The following is a 14,732-nucleotide window of genomic DNA, read 5'->3' as shown; positions in this document are numbered from 1 at the left end:
AAGTTATAAAATTTCAACATTTTGATACCGAACACAAATAAAACAACCACATTGCTTCCATCACTCTACATGCACACAGCTCACTTTCACTAACAACAGAGGCTACATTTTCTACATAGGCACTAACTTTTTCTTTCTCCAGCTCTCTTACACCTCTAGGCTGGTGACAAACGCAGCTCGTGTCATGTGGAGGACCAAAAGGAAATGACAAGGAGAAAACGGCTAAGAAGAGACTTACTCTCAACGCTTAGAAGGCAGAGCAGGGATGACAGAGCACACTTTTGCCTGCCATTTGTGCCAAGTCGTTCTGCAGTACTTGTTGAGGTCTGCACAAAGAATAGCAAAATAGAAGTCATTAGGGTCCACAATGACCCCCCATCCGCAAGGTTGTTAATAAGAGTAGACCCTTCACTACTGTCACCGAGACTATTTTCGACGATTCCATGCTTAACAAGCAACTCCACATCCTTCGCGGTGTTCACAAAGCGATCCATGATGACAACATAATCATTTATGTAATTCTCCATGCAATAGCATTGTTCAAAGGCAAGGAGGTTTCTGATTGTAAGCTCTGTCTCATCACTTATTGCTAATTTTGGAATTTCTAGAATCCCATTAGTGAATTGTATGTCGAATAAGTTTTTGGGTGATCCCACCTTAAACTTGACTCCTGCTCTGTGTAACTCTGTGATGCTGGGTGTGTTCAGAGTTTCAAGTCGCCCTTTAGCATGTGGTTTCAATGGTAGAGGTAGATGCAAATTTCTACAAAAATCTACAAAGTGTTCTACTTTAGAAGCACATAATTTCTCCATATTGCCATCTGTTCCCTCTATATCCATTGGATTTTTGAAGAAATTGTGGCAAAGGTTGAGTATCGAAAGCCTTTCAATATTGTTATTGTTAGAAGAGACTTTGATTTTGTCGGGGTCAAAAAGTTCCTCAAGAATGAAGAATGGCAGCTGATTTTCAAGCAACCGCATGTCAGGCCATACGTCCTGCAACATATATGGTTTGTTAAATATGCAGTCATTTTCATCCTGCAATTCATTGACACGATACCTCAACAAGACCTCAATGATGAAGGCGGCATCCACTAGAATGATTCTCACAAATTCATCACTGCTAACCTGAATGGTTTCTGCATAACAACTGCGCAGTTTTGCTTCTTGGTCTTTTACTTTCTGTACATAATCCGCTAGGCTTACCCTGGTCCGACGTATATAATCTTGTAAGTACCTCTTTTTGTGATCTTCCATGGCTTTTAGGCCTTCCTTGCCATGATGAAGTGGGCCTATAGAGACTACCTGAGGTGTGTTGGCCTTTTCACTCACACGCCGTAGTCGTTCAGGAACTCTATAAATGCAACACAAAGAGGAGAGGGGAGACAAGCCATCCAACTCCTCACTCATCGAAGTTACTAATGGAATGCAAGGGTTTTCAATATCATGTGGAGCTTGATCGCTTCCTTCCATTTTCCTCTGATGTGTTTGTTGTTGTCAATCGTAATGGATGATAATGAAATGATAGTCACTGACACAACAATAAACAAATTTTTCAAGATGGTTGAGAAAATTAATACAAACATTGCAACTATAAGACGAAACACACAAAGACTTTTACATACCACACTAGTGCCTTAAGAATTCGATTTGAATGCACCAAATTCATTCAAAACTCTTCTGGTCAACTCTTTTTCTAGTAATTATTCTTGGAAGATTCTAATTCAGTTTTGATTGAAAAATTCCTACTAATCATGTGAATCAGTACGAAAGTTTATTTTACATTAACATACAAACCCCAAATTTTTTTTCCTACACGACATTCACATAACCTTCTACTCAATTCCAATTTCCAACTGTTGAGGCCCAAAAAATTCATGGTTAGGCTCGAATAAATTTCTAGCCCAAGACGATATATTATTGGAAAAAGATCCAATTTGGAGCACATGAAAGTATGACATACACGAGTCATACTCCGAACGCCATGCTAAATAAAAAATCCGTCGAGCTAGGAATTGAGATTAAAATTATAAAATGCATTTAGCTCTGCAAATCCATGCCAATTATCCTATTAAGCGCTATATTTAAAAGTATGCCAAGCAACATGCCATGCCAAGCGGGAAATTATTATTTCACACTCAATCGCACTACAAGCTTAAGTGGGCCCAAACCATTCAAATGTCCGGGGCTTGCTTGAGTGAGTTGTGGTATGGATGATAACGAATTGTCATGGGGCCCATTGATGGGCCGAGAAATGGAAGTCTCGGGTCGCTTGAGGGCCTCGGGACTCAAGCCTATTTTCTTAGGCTCAAACGTGGGTAAGCACAAGAGAGGAAATAGCCCAATTGCTTCAACTAGAGTAGCCCAACCAAAATAACCCATTACTTTAGATAGCCCATAAAGCCCAAATACTTGGTGAATTTAACCCACTTATTAGATGACTTGGCCTTCTATATTAAAGGGCTCATACCATTTGAATTAAAGGAGTCCAAGGCCTTCAGCACTTGGCTGAAGCAGAAGTCCACGAAGAAAGCCAAAGATTCATATGTGAGGGGCTGCTGGGAGAACAAGTTCCAAGTGCAAGCATTCAAGAAACCAAGGGGTATTAGCACACAGGGGAAGATGTTATCCCTTAAACCAGCAGGCGCACCCATTTTCTTTCCTTTATCAGATTTGGCCATGAAAGGAGGAGGAAATGAGAGAAAGAAGATGAGTGAAAATGGAAGCTCTCCTCTGAAGCCGCTGCCGGAAGAAGCCTCGAGCTCCCAAAAATCTCTGATTTTGTGGGATTGGACAGAACTGATTTTTGCCTCCATGAGGTAAGTCAAGAAAGAGGAGAAGAAAGGAAGAGGAAAGCTTAGCTAGATTAGAAAGAAACCATTAGGGTTTCTTGGAGAAGACCCATTCCCAGCAGCTATAAATAGGACCCCTTCTACCCAACACGACACAACCCACAACCTTCAGATAGCAAGCTTTCTCTCTCACATGCAAACCCATGAATTTTCGTGCTATCCTTCCTCATTTTCCTTTATTTCCCCTGTTTTGGCAGATTGACAGAAGCTTTGACAAAGTCACTGTCAAGCTACAGGAAACTACGAAAGTCACCCAAAACTCTTCACCATCCTTCTCCCTCTTCATCAAACCTCCTTAGAACCTTTCTCCCTCTCCATTAGAACCTCTATACCTCATAGGAACCCACAGCTCTCTCTCCCAAAGTGCTAAACCCATGATAATTTTTGCTCCCATGCCATAAGTCACTCATGCCAAGCTAGAATATTTATCTGTAATTTGTTGTCATTTTCATCGGTGAAGGTAACCAAAGAGTTTCCTAAGGCGTCATCACCCTTTCGAGACATCCTTGGGGTTTGATCTTCGAACCCAAACACAAGGGGACACTTGCATCAGATTGCTCTTTACAGCAGCCCAGCCCACTTGCTGTTGGAAGAAAAAAAGCCCCTACACCAACTACAATGAAACATAAGACACTTAAAAGCTTCAAGAAATTGGATGTGCAAGCGAACATAGCAAAATTATGAAAGACAGAGAAAGGTGTTGAGCATTGAAAACATACCTGATACGTATTGAAACACAATTTTTTTTTTTTTTTTTGCCTTTGGTAGATGGGGTAGCTAGAAAAGCTCAATGCACTTGCTCTTCTGCTACATTTCAGTATAAGAAGATTGTTTTGAAGTCCGGTCAACTCCTCATAGCTTCCTTGCCTTTGCTTTGACATGCCGATGCACGTCTTGGGGAAGTTTGAATAATCCATTGCAGGCCCCACAACAACTAAAGAACCAACATTTTGTAGAAGGTTTTGTCTGTACCTTTGACTGTAAGTAAATCTCTTGTATCTGCTCCTGTGTTTCGGTGAAGTTTCTTTGTGTCCTTTCTGCGGAGTCTCCCATGCTTGTTCCATGAAAATGTTCTAGGAGCAAATACGGTTGTTTCTTACTAGATTCAAATGATTCAGAAAAATAAAAACACAAGAAAAAATGTATTTTCTTGACGGACTTGGTGATGAAAAATATCACTCTCTTTATATGTCGTCTTCCTTGGACTTTGAGACCTTGGGTTTCGATTCTTCTTGAGGATTGCATAGGGTTTCTAGGCCCAGGAATACTTTGAGTTGGTTTTTGCGTTTTGGGCTTTGAGACTTTGGGACCCAACTAAACCCCAAAAGGAAAACAGATTTGAACGGCATACAAACTTGAAGGACACACAAATATGAATCTCAGCACTGCTGAGAAATTAATTTTAGTAGAGGTTGGTAGGTAGGCATTGGAAGTTTTTATCGTTTTTGCTCCAAGTCTCTCCTCCACTCATTAATACAGATTACTCACAAATGAACTAAAGTCTGCAGGGATATATGGGCTCCCCTGTCCATATGAATGTTGGAAGAAATATGTGTTAAATTTCCGAGAGACGGGCCTGTGACCCACCACTAGCAACATAGATATTATTCCCAACTTAACTACCCGTTTAGTAGGTGTGGGATTTAAAAAAAAAACATCGATATTATTGGGAGTGGAACCACTTATTATAAATTGTAATTTATTTAGTCAAGTTTCCGATGTGGGACTTTCTATTCTTTAACAAGCCCCCTCATGTGGGACCACCACATAGTGGGCCACATGTAGAGCCAAGTTCACATCGGAGTCAATCATTCAAGCCCAACACCTAAACACCACGTATTGTGTAAGGAGTATAGGTAAACATTCAAGTCCAACATGTGAACACCACATATTAGGTAAGGGTAAAGGCTCAATTCAGGCCCAGTCAATCAACCCACTATGATATCATGTTAAATTTCAGATAGACGGGCCTGTGGCCCACCACTAGTAACATCGATATTGTCCCAAACTTAACTACATGTTTAGTATGTGTGGAGTTTTATACAAAAGGTCTCGATGTTTTTAGGAGTGGAACCACTTATTATAAGCTGTAATTTATTTAGTTAAGCTTCCATTCAACCTGACTTTGATACCATGTTAAGATTTTAAAGGGACGAACTCTTGGCCCACAACTAGCAACATCGATATTGTCTCCAACTTAACTACCTGTTTAGCAAATGTGAGGTTTTATCCTAAAGGCCTCGATCTTATTAAGAGTGGAGCCATTTATTATATGGTGAAACGACCTGACCCAAATTCCACTTTGAAATCCGGGCCGAATCTTGTTTAAAACGATACAGTAAGTGGGTCGTAAAAAGACCAAAATACCCTGCTAAATAATAACATAAACCTTGAGCCTAACTCGTGGCTGCGCAGTAGCGTAGGCTGCCTACGTACTTAATGAAGGATCAAGCCACACGTAGTTTTTCATCTTCCTAACATGTAATCGAATCGCTTATAAAAGCGCTCTAGGTGACCATTCGAGTATCCGAGACTCCTTTTACGATCCGTCAAATACTATACGATCCTGGGAAAGTCTAGATTAACATACTTGGAATTAACTACGATCCAACAGGTTCAAACGTATTGAACCCGAAAATCGCACAGTAAGCGAGATCCGTTTGGGGTTCAAACGATATCCGAATTAAGCTCCGCGAAATCATACGCGCTCGTGAGGACTAGGAGATCATTCTAGGACTGAATGTGGTCCCCACCCTGGTGTCCACGCCCCGCCACACGAGCTGGCAGCGCGTGATGCCTAAAGCGATAATGCTTTGCCGAAAATCTCAACATCTCGGCTCAAGACTCCTATCTTAGGTAAAACACCCTATTTGGAACCACTTTTGTTCTTGGACCTACCCCAAAAAGTGGCCGGAAGTGGCCGAAACCGTGATCTCAAAACCAGCCGAACCCTAGGTTCGAAATTAACCCTCTTACGTTAGAAATTCCTCAAATCCTACTCAACCATTAGCTAGAGCTTGAAAAATAGCTAGAAATTCATACCTTACTCGACTGATTTGGTGGCCGGAGGATGGAGAACGGACGCTTGAAAATTCTGCTAAAAACCGCTATTCTGGCTAATTCCGGCTCTGGCGGTTTCGACGATGGGGTTTGACTGAAAAGGAAGAAGCTGCCGGTCCATTTGAGTCCAGTCCATGGCCAGTGGCTGTGGTGGCGGTGGCTCTTGGAAGCCACCGTGGAGGGAAAATAACGGCGGGGCTTGGGTGGGACAGGAGAGAGAGAAGATGAAGGTTTTTAAAAAAATTGACCTTCTAAATTTACTATTTTGCCCTTGAACTTATTTTGACTGTATCTCCTTCAATACAACTCGGATTTGGGTCCACTACGTGTCTACGAATTCATCTTGCTGCGCTCTACGCAACGGTATAGTTGAAATTTTCAAATTCCTTCTTGATCAAAAAGTCAACCTTTGACCTAATAAAAATTCTAAGGGCATTTTAGTCTTTTCCTCCAACACATTAATAATTAAATATTAATTTTAGGTTTGGGTTATTACATATGCAACTTTCTATTTTGTTAACTCTGTGTATTCTTCATCAATGTGAACACACCTAAACCAATCATACCTGATACGGATTGAAACACAAATTTGTTTTTTGCCTTTGGTAGATGAGTAGCTAGAAAAGCTCAATGCACTTGCTCTTCTGCTACACTTCTATATAAGAACAAGGTTTGGAAGTCAGGTCAACTCCTCATAGGTTCCTTGCCTTTGCTTTGACATGTCTATGCACTTCTTGGGGAAGTTTGAATAATCCATTGCAGGCCCCACGACAACTAAGGAACCAACATTTTGCAGAAGGTTTTGTCTATACCTTTTGACTATAAGTAAAATATCTTTTGTATCTGCTCTTATGTTTCGGTGAAGTTTCATGTGTCCTTTGTGCCGAGTTTCTATGTGTCCTTTGTTGAACGAAAAAATGAGGTTGTTTCTTACTAGATTCAAATATTTAAAAGAAAAAAAGAAATTGTTGTTTCTTAATGGATTTTATGATGAACAATATCAAACTCCCCTCTTATATGTCATCTTCGTTGGTTGGGGTTGTTTTCCTTATATGTCCCCTCTATATATAGGGCCTTTAGTTGAGCCCACAAATACCTTTAGTTAGTTTTTGGGTTGAGGGGCCTACAGAACCTGCACTAAACAATAAAAGAAAAGAAAATACCTAATAGTTTAGTACGTATTCTATAATGAAGGCTTTATATATGGTCCTTATTAGGTGAGGTTTTATTTCTTAATCGTTAGATCAAATTGGTTAGTCGTTGGATCAAATTGGTTAGCACGATCCAACAGTTTATAGATAAAACTTCACATAAAAGTCATATATAAGGCCCTCACTATAGAATGACTCATTAGTTTAGTCTCTTGTTACATATCAACTGTTAGAGATATTTTTTAATAAGGGTCTACCATACCACATAGTTGGATAAGACATTATACACAGCTTTTGTAAGAGCATCTCCAGTGTGCCAGGCTAGCCCAAGCAGCAGGGGCCCCTAGGCCTAGGAAGCAACTCTAGCGTGCAAGATTAAGCCCAGACAAGGTGTGGGACCCATGAGCCCAGGCAAGCCCACTAGGAGATCTGGCCCGTCACCTTGCCTTCGGGTTTCAGTCAGGCTAATGTCAGCGAAAGAATTTCAAATTTTTTTTTTTTACCGTTGCAATGCACGCGCCAATGATAAATTTTCTTTGGATTTCTTGCGTTGATCCATAGCTGCCAAAAACCAACGGCTACAAGCCATGTGGCTTCTCTAGGAGCCTCCGATCCAAAAATCTTGTCAAATCTAACGGCTGTCCATTTTTTGGCTAAAAAAAATAAATAAATAAAAAAGGAAACTTTTTCTATAAATACCTACCAATATTATTCACTTCCCACACCAAATCTTCATACAAATTCATATCCTTTCAATACACAAGATTTTCTACTACTAAATTTCATTTGTGTAAAAATACAAATAGTCTCTTCCATCGAAGCAGGAGGCACGTGGACAACCGTTGAAGATATTTTGTTGTGTGAGTGTTGGGTCAAAGTTGGTCATCGCCCGATCACAGGCAATGAGATGAAGTCCTCTCGTTGGAGTTTCTGACATCACAGCGGAAGTAAGATGTGATATGAGAATGTAAGGAATTTGATGAGAGGAATGGGATTTGAGGAATTTGATGTATAAATGATGTAGGAATTGGATTTGGGAGGTATGTATATAAGATTTGAGGGTATGTGTTTAGAGATTTTGATAAGAGGATTTGAGGAATTTAGATTTGAGGGATTTGGATTTGGATTTGGGGAGTTTAAATATGAGGAATTTGATTTAGGGTTTGAGGTTGAATATGAGAAATTTGATATGAGAGTTTAGAGACAAGCGATGATCGATTGCTCTAATACCATGCTAAAATATGAATATGGTTTGAATACTTTAGGTTGAGTTTTATTCTTCTCCATAAGGAGGTATATATAGGAGTTTACATGAGTGCTTTACAAGGAAATAGATAGAGTAATCAATTAGGATAATATCTCCTAATTATACAATGATTTGTCAACTATATAGAATAGGAAAGTAAATCGCTTAATTAATCAAGGAAATAAATCTCATTGATTAATTAAAAGACTTGCGTCAACATTTATAAGCCATGGAAGAGCAGAAAAAAGAGGTACTTAAGAGATTTTATACGTCGGAGTAAGGTAAGCTTAAAGGACTATATCAAAAAAATAAGGGACCATGATGCAAGACTGAGAAGTTGTTATGCAAACCCATTAAGTTTAGCAGTGATGAATTTGTAAAAATCATTATAGTGGATGCTGCCTTCACTATTGAGTTCTTATTGAGGTTCTATCTGAAAGGATCTGGACATGAAGGAGACCGCTTATTAAACAAACCGTGGATGTTCAGGTGGCCTGACATGTGGATGCTAGAAAATCAGCTCCCATTCTTTATTCCTGAGGATCTTTATCACACATGCACAATAACCGACTCTTTTAGGAATTATTACAGTACTCTTCGTGAGAGGCTTTCAATAATTAATATTTCTAAGAATTTCTTCACAGCTGGAATATTGAATTTGGAGGCGAAGGGAGACAAATGGAACAGAATATCATCTTCTTCTTGTGTTGGAAAATTTATATTATTTAATAATATTTAATTTATATAGTGAATGAAAAATAAGTTTCTTTAAGAAACTTGTGCCTTAGGCCAGTTTCTCTAACTGGTCGGCTTCCTTAGATTTGTGCCTATTGCTTTTCAAAGTATAATGATGCAAATGTTGTATCTCGTTCAGGCAAATGGAAGGTATATATCAATTTATAGAACAATACAGTAATCCAGAAGAAATATTATGAAATGAAAAGAATAAAAAGTAAAAAAAGAGAAAGAAAGGAATTCCCACCTGCAATGTATATGTATGAAAGGAAGGACCAAGTTTGTTTCAAAATGGTAAGAACAAGTTGATTTAAAATTGGGTTCAGGTCAACTCATAGATTTCTTGCCTTTTCTATTCTCCTTCCTTGGACATGAGCTGTTTAATCTTGGACTCTTCCCCATCATGTTGGGCTTGTCTTCTTCTTGAGGATTGTATAGGCCCAGTAAATGCTTCGAGGTAGTTTTTGTGTTTTGGGCATTGGGACCCAACTTCACAAAAAGAAAACAAATTTGACCAAAACACAAATTTGAAGGACATTGAAATTAAGGGTGGCATTTTAGACCCAAAAACTTAAAAACCCTAAAAACTAACCGACATTTAACCGCAATGAAACCGCAATCGCGGGAAATCGAACCGCATTAGCGGTATGAAGAACCGAATCGCATTTGCGGTTGCGGTTACGGTATTTGATTTTCACAACTTGTGGTTACCGCAAACCTAGACTATATTTTTTTAAAAAAAAATTTGCATTTTATTGTTTAATCGTAGGCATTGTATAACAAGACCACTTATCTTGTAAGTACTTATCTTGTAAGTAATTAGTTTAATTGTGCTCATGTTATTTGTGCTTCTTCTTATAATAAAATGTACTAAACTTATGTTGTTTTATTTGTAGATAGCATTGGTGTTCAAACAACACAACGGGGTCCTTTAAATCCACTCACCACCACTAACACTTGAGTTTGTAACATTGGTGCATTTTTTTTTTTAGTTTGTAACTTTAATTAACTTTAAATTAGATTTTTCCTTTGGGTTGTAACTTTAATTCATTTTGCATTGCATTTTCCTTTTGGTTTGTAACTTTAAAGGATTTGGAATTAGAATGCTTGAGAAGTTGAGGTGTGAATGCTTGAGAAGTTTAACTTTAATTGGAATGCTTGGAATTGTAACTTTAATTTTCTTTAGGTTGTGAATGCTTGAGAAGTTGAGGAGGTTGTAAATTTATATATGCTTGAGAAGTTGAGGTTGTGAATTTATTTCTTTAGGTTATGAATTTATATTTTTGGGTTAAAGTATGCTTGAACTCAAAAGGCTTCAAAAAAAGCATCAAAACTAGGCCTAAAATGTGAAAGATTGGATTTTTATAACACAAAAAGAATTTGCGGTTTTAAACCGCCAATTTACAGTAGCGGTCGGTTTGCGGTTTCAAAAATCACTTTACCGCAATTAGTCGGTCGGTTTGCGATTTGGACAAAAATTCGCGGTTACCGAACCACAACCACCCCTAATTGAAATTATACATGTAGGATAGGTTAAAACACTATAAAGGAGGTAAATAGTACGTTTACAGAGTTTAAGTGTAATAAAGGAATAAAAACATGCCCAGAGAATTGATAAGTGATATCAATTCCTGAATATACATAACGTAAAATAAAGGATCACGTAGAAAATTATTTTAGGTGGTAAAACCCCACCCCTGGGGAAAATCCACGAGACTTCTTAGTCCAAAACAAATCCATAGAACGATGATTACAAGAAGTACTCACACACTTATCCTAGACATATTCTAAATAATGTTTAATAACCTCTTCGTCAACTTCTGTCACGGGATGATCTTTCGACACTCCTTATGTTGAATGCAATACTGGTCACGATTTCTTCAAGCTCGCCGGAGTTCTTCCAACTCTCCTTATATTGAATATGATACTAGTCACGATAGATTCAAGCTCATCGAAGAAAAACCGCTACAACGGTCTTGGTGCCCTCAACTGTATGAGTCACTGAATATGCAAATGAATACAATATGAATGATAAAAGTGTTTGATAAATCACCAAGTTATGGAACACTTGATGATTTATCTCAAATAAAAATTCAGTTTTCCAAAGTTTATGAATTGAAAATATGATCGTTAAAGCTCTCTAAACAAAGAAGACGAAAGTCTTATTTTATAGACTTTTCCAAATCTAAAATATCTTTCCTATTCTAGAGATTGGTCACATGAAGTCCAACCAATAGGAAATGAGATATTTAAGAAAGGAGGATTTTGATCAATATCAATATCAAATGAATTCTTATACGCCTAGTCAACTTTGAAGGGTATCTTGACTCCTTGATATTTTGATATGATTGAAACATGATTTCCACGTTAGAAAATTAAGGGGATGTTAAAACATGAAAGTAATAGGAGAATCAAATTGATTTGGGCCAAAATTGCCTAAAAAGAAAACACTCCTAAATAAACTTCAATTCACTTTTAAAAACAGTAAAACCGACTCTTTTAGGAATTATTACAGTACTCATGATCATGAGAGGCTTTCAATAATTAATATTTCTAAGAATTTCTTCACAGCTGGAATATTGAATTTGGAGGGGAAGGGAGACAAATGGAACAGAATATCATCTTCTTCTAGTGTTGGAAATTTTATATTATTTAATAACATTTAATTTCTATAGTGAATGAAAAATAAGTTTCTTTAAGAAACTTGTGCCTTAGGCCAGTTTCTCTAACTGGTCGGCTTCCTTAGATTTGTGCCTATTGCTTTTCAGAGTATAATGATGCAAAGGTTGTATCTCTTGAACTTATAGTAATTCATTGATACGTTGTTTTATCAAAGGTGGATTGGGTTTTATATAAATCAAGCACCCTTCATCAACCTGTATATCTCCGAAGGATGGATAGAGTTCTGTTGTGAAAAATAGAGTATTCCCCAATACTCTATTTTATCTCTTTGTTAAATACTTCTGATGTTTGTCTTGAGAGGACAAGTATATAATTAGTTCGACAGAGTCTTAAATTGAAGTGTTTCAATTTAGGATTACCGATTGTTGAATCCTGGGAGATGGACACATGTAGAACTGCGAGCACAAGGGCAGGGGCGAAATCTATCTTTAGGACATTGCAATTCTTGCAAGCCTCAATCGCTAAAATTGTCAGTATTTCTATTTGTGTTTGTTGATTTACATTAATTTCATGTAAATTTATTATTGTATTTGATTATTACAATTCTATTGAGAATTATCATAATTTAATTTCATATTTCCTATTGTTCCGCCAACAATCTAAAGATAGATCTCTTATGGAACAATAAGAAAATATGAAAAGAATCGGAGTTCATCTTCTACAGGAAGAAAAGCTTGATGCATAAATCTGTGTTTTTCTATGGGAAATTACATTTTGATGGGCTGGTCTTGTATTACAGTGCGTGTTGTTCCTTTTGCAGAAAGGATTTGAGTTTTAAATTGAAGTACAAAATGGGCCAAATGGACCTGTGGGTTATGAGAGGCAATTAACCTAACAGATTCAGATTTATGAGAACACTCTCTTTCAGGAATTTTTCTGTAGAGTATGTGTTAAGCATCGGTGAACCAACCCTGGTACTGTAAAATGCTGGTACGCATTCAGGAATTTGGAAACTGTTCGGCAGTTGGTGAATCTGTTTCCAGACTAGTATTTTTCTGAAATTTTTTAAAAAAAAATTCAGAAAAGAAATGGAATTCGGGAAAAGTTACTACTTTGAAAGATGAGATAGCCATGCCTTAAATCAAGTAGGCTGTCAATTTTTTACAATCTCGAACCATGTATGCTGGTTTACAGTTTGGAAAATCTCCAAATTATGTATGTATGTTGGACCATTTCCTGTCTATATAAGATGAAGAGATGCAAGCCATTGTGTCTGGACGTGATCCAACTAGAAATTTGGTTTTCAGTTTCTAACTGTTGTAGGCTGTTAAATCCATTTATTGGGATACTGGTTGTTCATATAAATTTTGCATTCTTACATATTGGATTACATATAGAAAGATTGCAAATTTTCCTGAAGAAGGGAAAGCAAGTCGGTGTATTGTCTATATTTGACAAACACAATTAACGATTACTTCCAAGAAGAGAAGTAGTGTTGAAATGACCAGAAACGTGGTATTTTTCTCTTGCTTACAAAGACAACAAATGAAATGTGGAGGTAAAGCCCTATTTTGTAGAATTAAGTTTCTAATTGTGAGGCTTCAACCTATAGTGGTTTGTATGAAGATAATGGAAATGATGAGAGAAGTGTGGGGAAACACTGTGTTTCTAGTTTCTTTATTTTGCAGGCAAACCTGGATATGACCATTTAGATGTGTTAGTCATGGCTTTAAGGTACTTGAGGTATTATCAGGAACTATGGGGTACGTGAAGGATTCAAACAATACGTTGGTTCTTTGACAGAGACAAAGTACCTAAGTGAATATCAATTGAGATAAAGAAGTCCACAAAGTGATTGGCATGATCCGCAATGGAATGTGAATCCTAGCCTTAACAGGGGTGGCGGGATGAATAAAGTGGCTTCAAAATTCCCTAGAGGATATTCATATGTGTAACAAAATTACATATATGATGAGAACCCAAAAATGTGGGAGTCTATTGCAAAATTGCACTAGACGTAATTTGCAAAGTTCTTGAGGTATGAAAATTCATTGGTAGTTAAAGAGTAACCACAATTGTAAGAGAATTATGGGGGGTGGCCTAACTATCTTTGCAATCTCATATTCGTGTAAGAATGGAAAGGTAATTTATGAGTAACGTTTATTTTAAGGTATAAAAAGGTTAAAGATCCTACAAATACCTTAAATGGGGGGAAGTCTACCCTAAGAGTTGGCAAATTACTTATTAAGTCTCAACAAAACGTATGGAGGACTTTTTGAAAACAACTACTCTCAAATGAATATAATTTCGTAAGATGGAAATGTGCACACCCATCAATTTATAGTCAACCTAGTGGATCCAAAATTTAAAAGGTTGGACTAGAAAGTGATTAGTTGAGCATCGAGGGGAATGAGGTTAAAGCCAACATATTGAATGAATCGGCCAGGCGAAAACCTAACCTAGTTGATTGGAGATCTCATGGTCTAGGTTCAATAGGCAAACTGGTTGGGCATGATTCAAAGTTATTAACACACTATACCTCATTCCTATGATGAAAGAAGTGTGTTGTCTGCAGAAGTATAAAGATGTTCACCCGTTTTAGATTTGTTCTTGTGAAGGAAGGGTAAAGTTCCCCATTGTCTTGAGAACCATTGACTGGTCAACAAGTCAACTTTCTTTTGTGTGTGAGCGTGCCATTGCTAGCAATAAAAACCCTAGCAGACTTTAAAAAATAGATAACTTGAGCCCCAAGTTATTAACTTCTAAACAAGCGGTTGTGAATTTGGGTGAGGAATATCTCCCAAGTAAGTTCTTTTCTTTGCCTTAGACTGGTGAGGACTTCACAATTTTTCACAGTACAAAACTGGTAGTTATGGCCAGAATAAATAATAAGAAAGTGAATTGTTTTCAGGAATAACTGCCTTTTACAAAGCTCAAAAAGGGAAGACTAACTCTAAAAAAGACAAAATAGTGTTGGACTTCAATTTCTGCTTGGATAGATGCTTCTGATTTGGGCTAGACTGGGTATGTCTGTACTGGATTGGACTGTCAACATCTTCAATCGTCA

At 37.6% G+C, this 14,732-nt stretch overlaps 1 pseudogene across 1 annotated transcript; it reads right to left on the bottom strand.

Annotated features, from left to right (window-relative positions):
- Window positions 1-240: 240 nt before the first annotated feature.
- Window positions 241-1,632, bottom strand: LOC148919558 (UPF0481 protein At3g47200-like; annotated as a pseudogene). Its single transcript, XR_016123537.1, has 2 exons — window positions 1,128-1,632; window positions 241-995 (listed from the first exon to the last, which is right to left on the bottom strand). The product of XR_016123537.1 is annotated as a UPF0481 protein At3g47200-like (transcript).
- Window positions 1,633-14,732: the final 13,100 nt, after the last annotated feature.

Source organism: Prunus mume, linkage group LG2 (genome assembly GCF_029339155.1).
Source record: "Prunus mume cultivar Tortuosa linkage group LG2, ASM2933915v1, whole genome shotgun sequence".
NCBI classification, from domain to species: Eukaryota; Viridiplantae; Streptophyta; class Magnoliopsida; order Rosales; family Rosaceae; genus Prunus; species Prunus mume.
The sequence above is the reverse complement of the archived record's forward strand: the minus strand, read 5'-3'. Positions and strand labels throughout refer to the sequence as shown.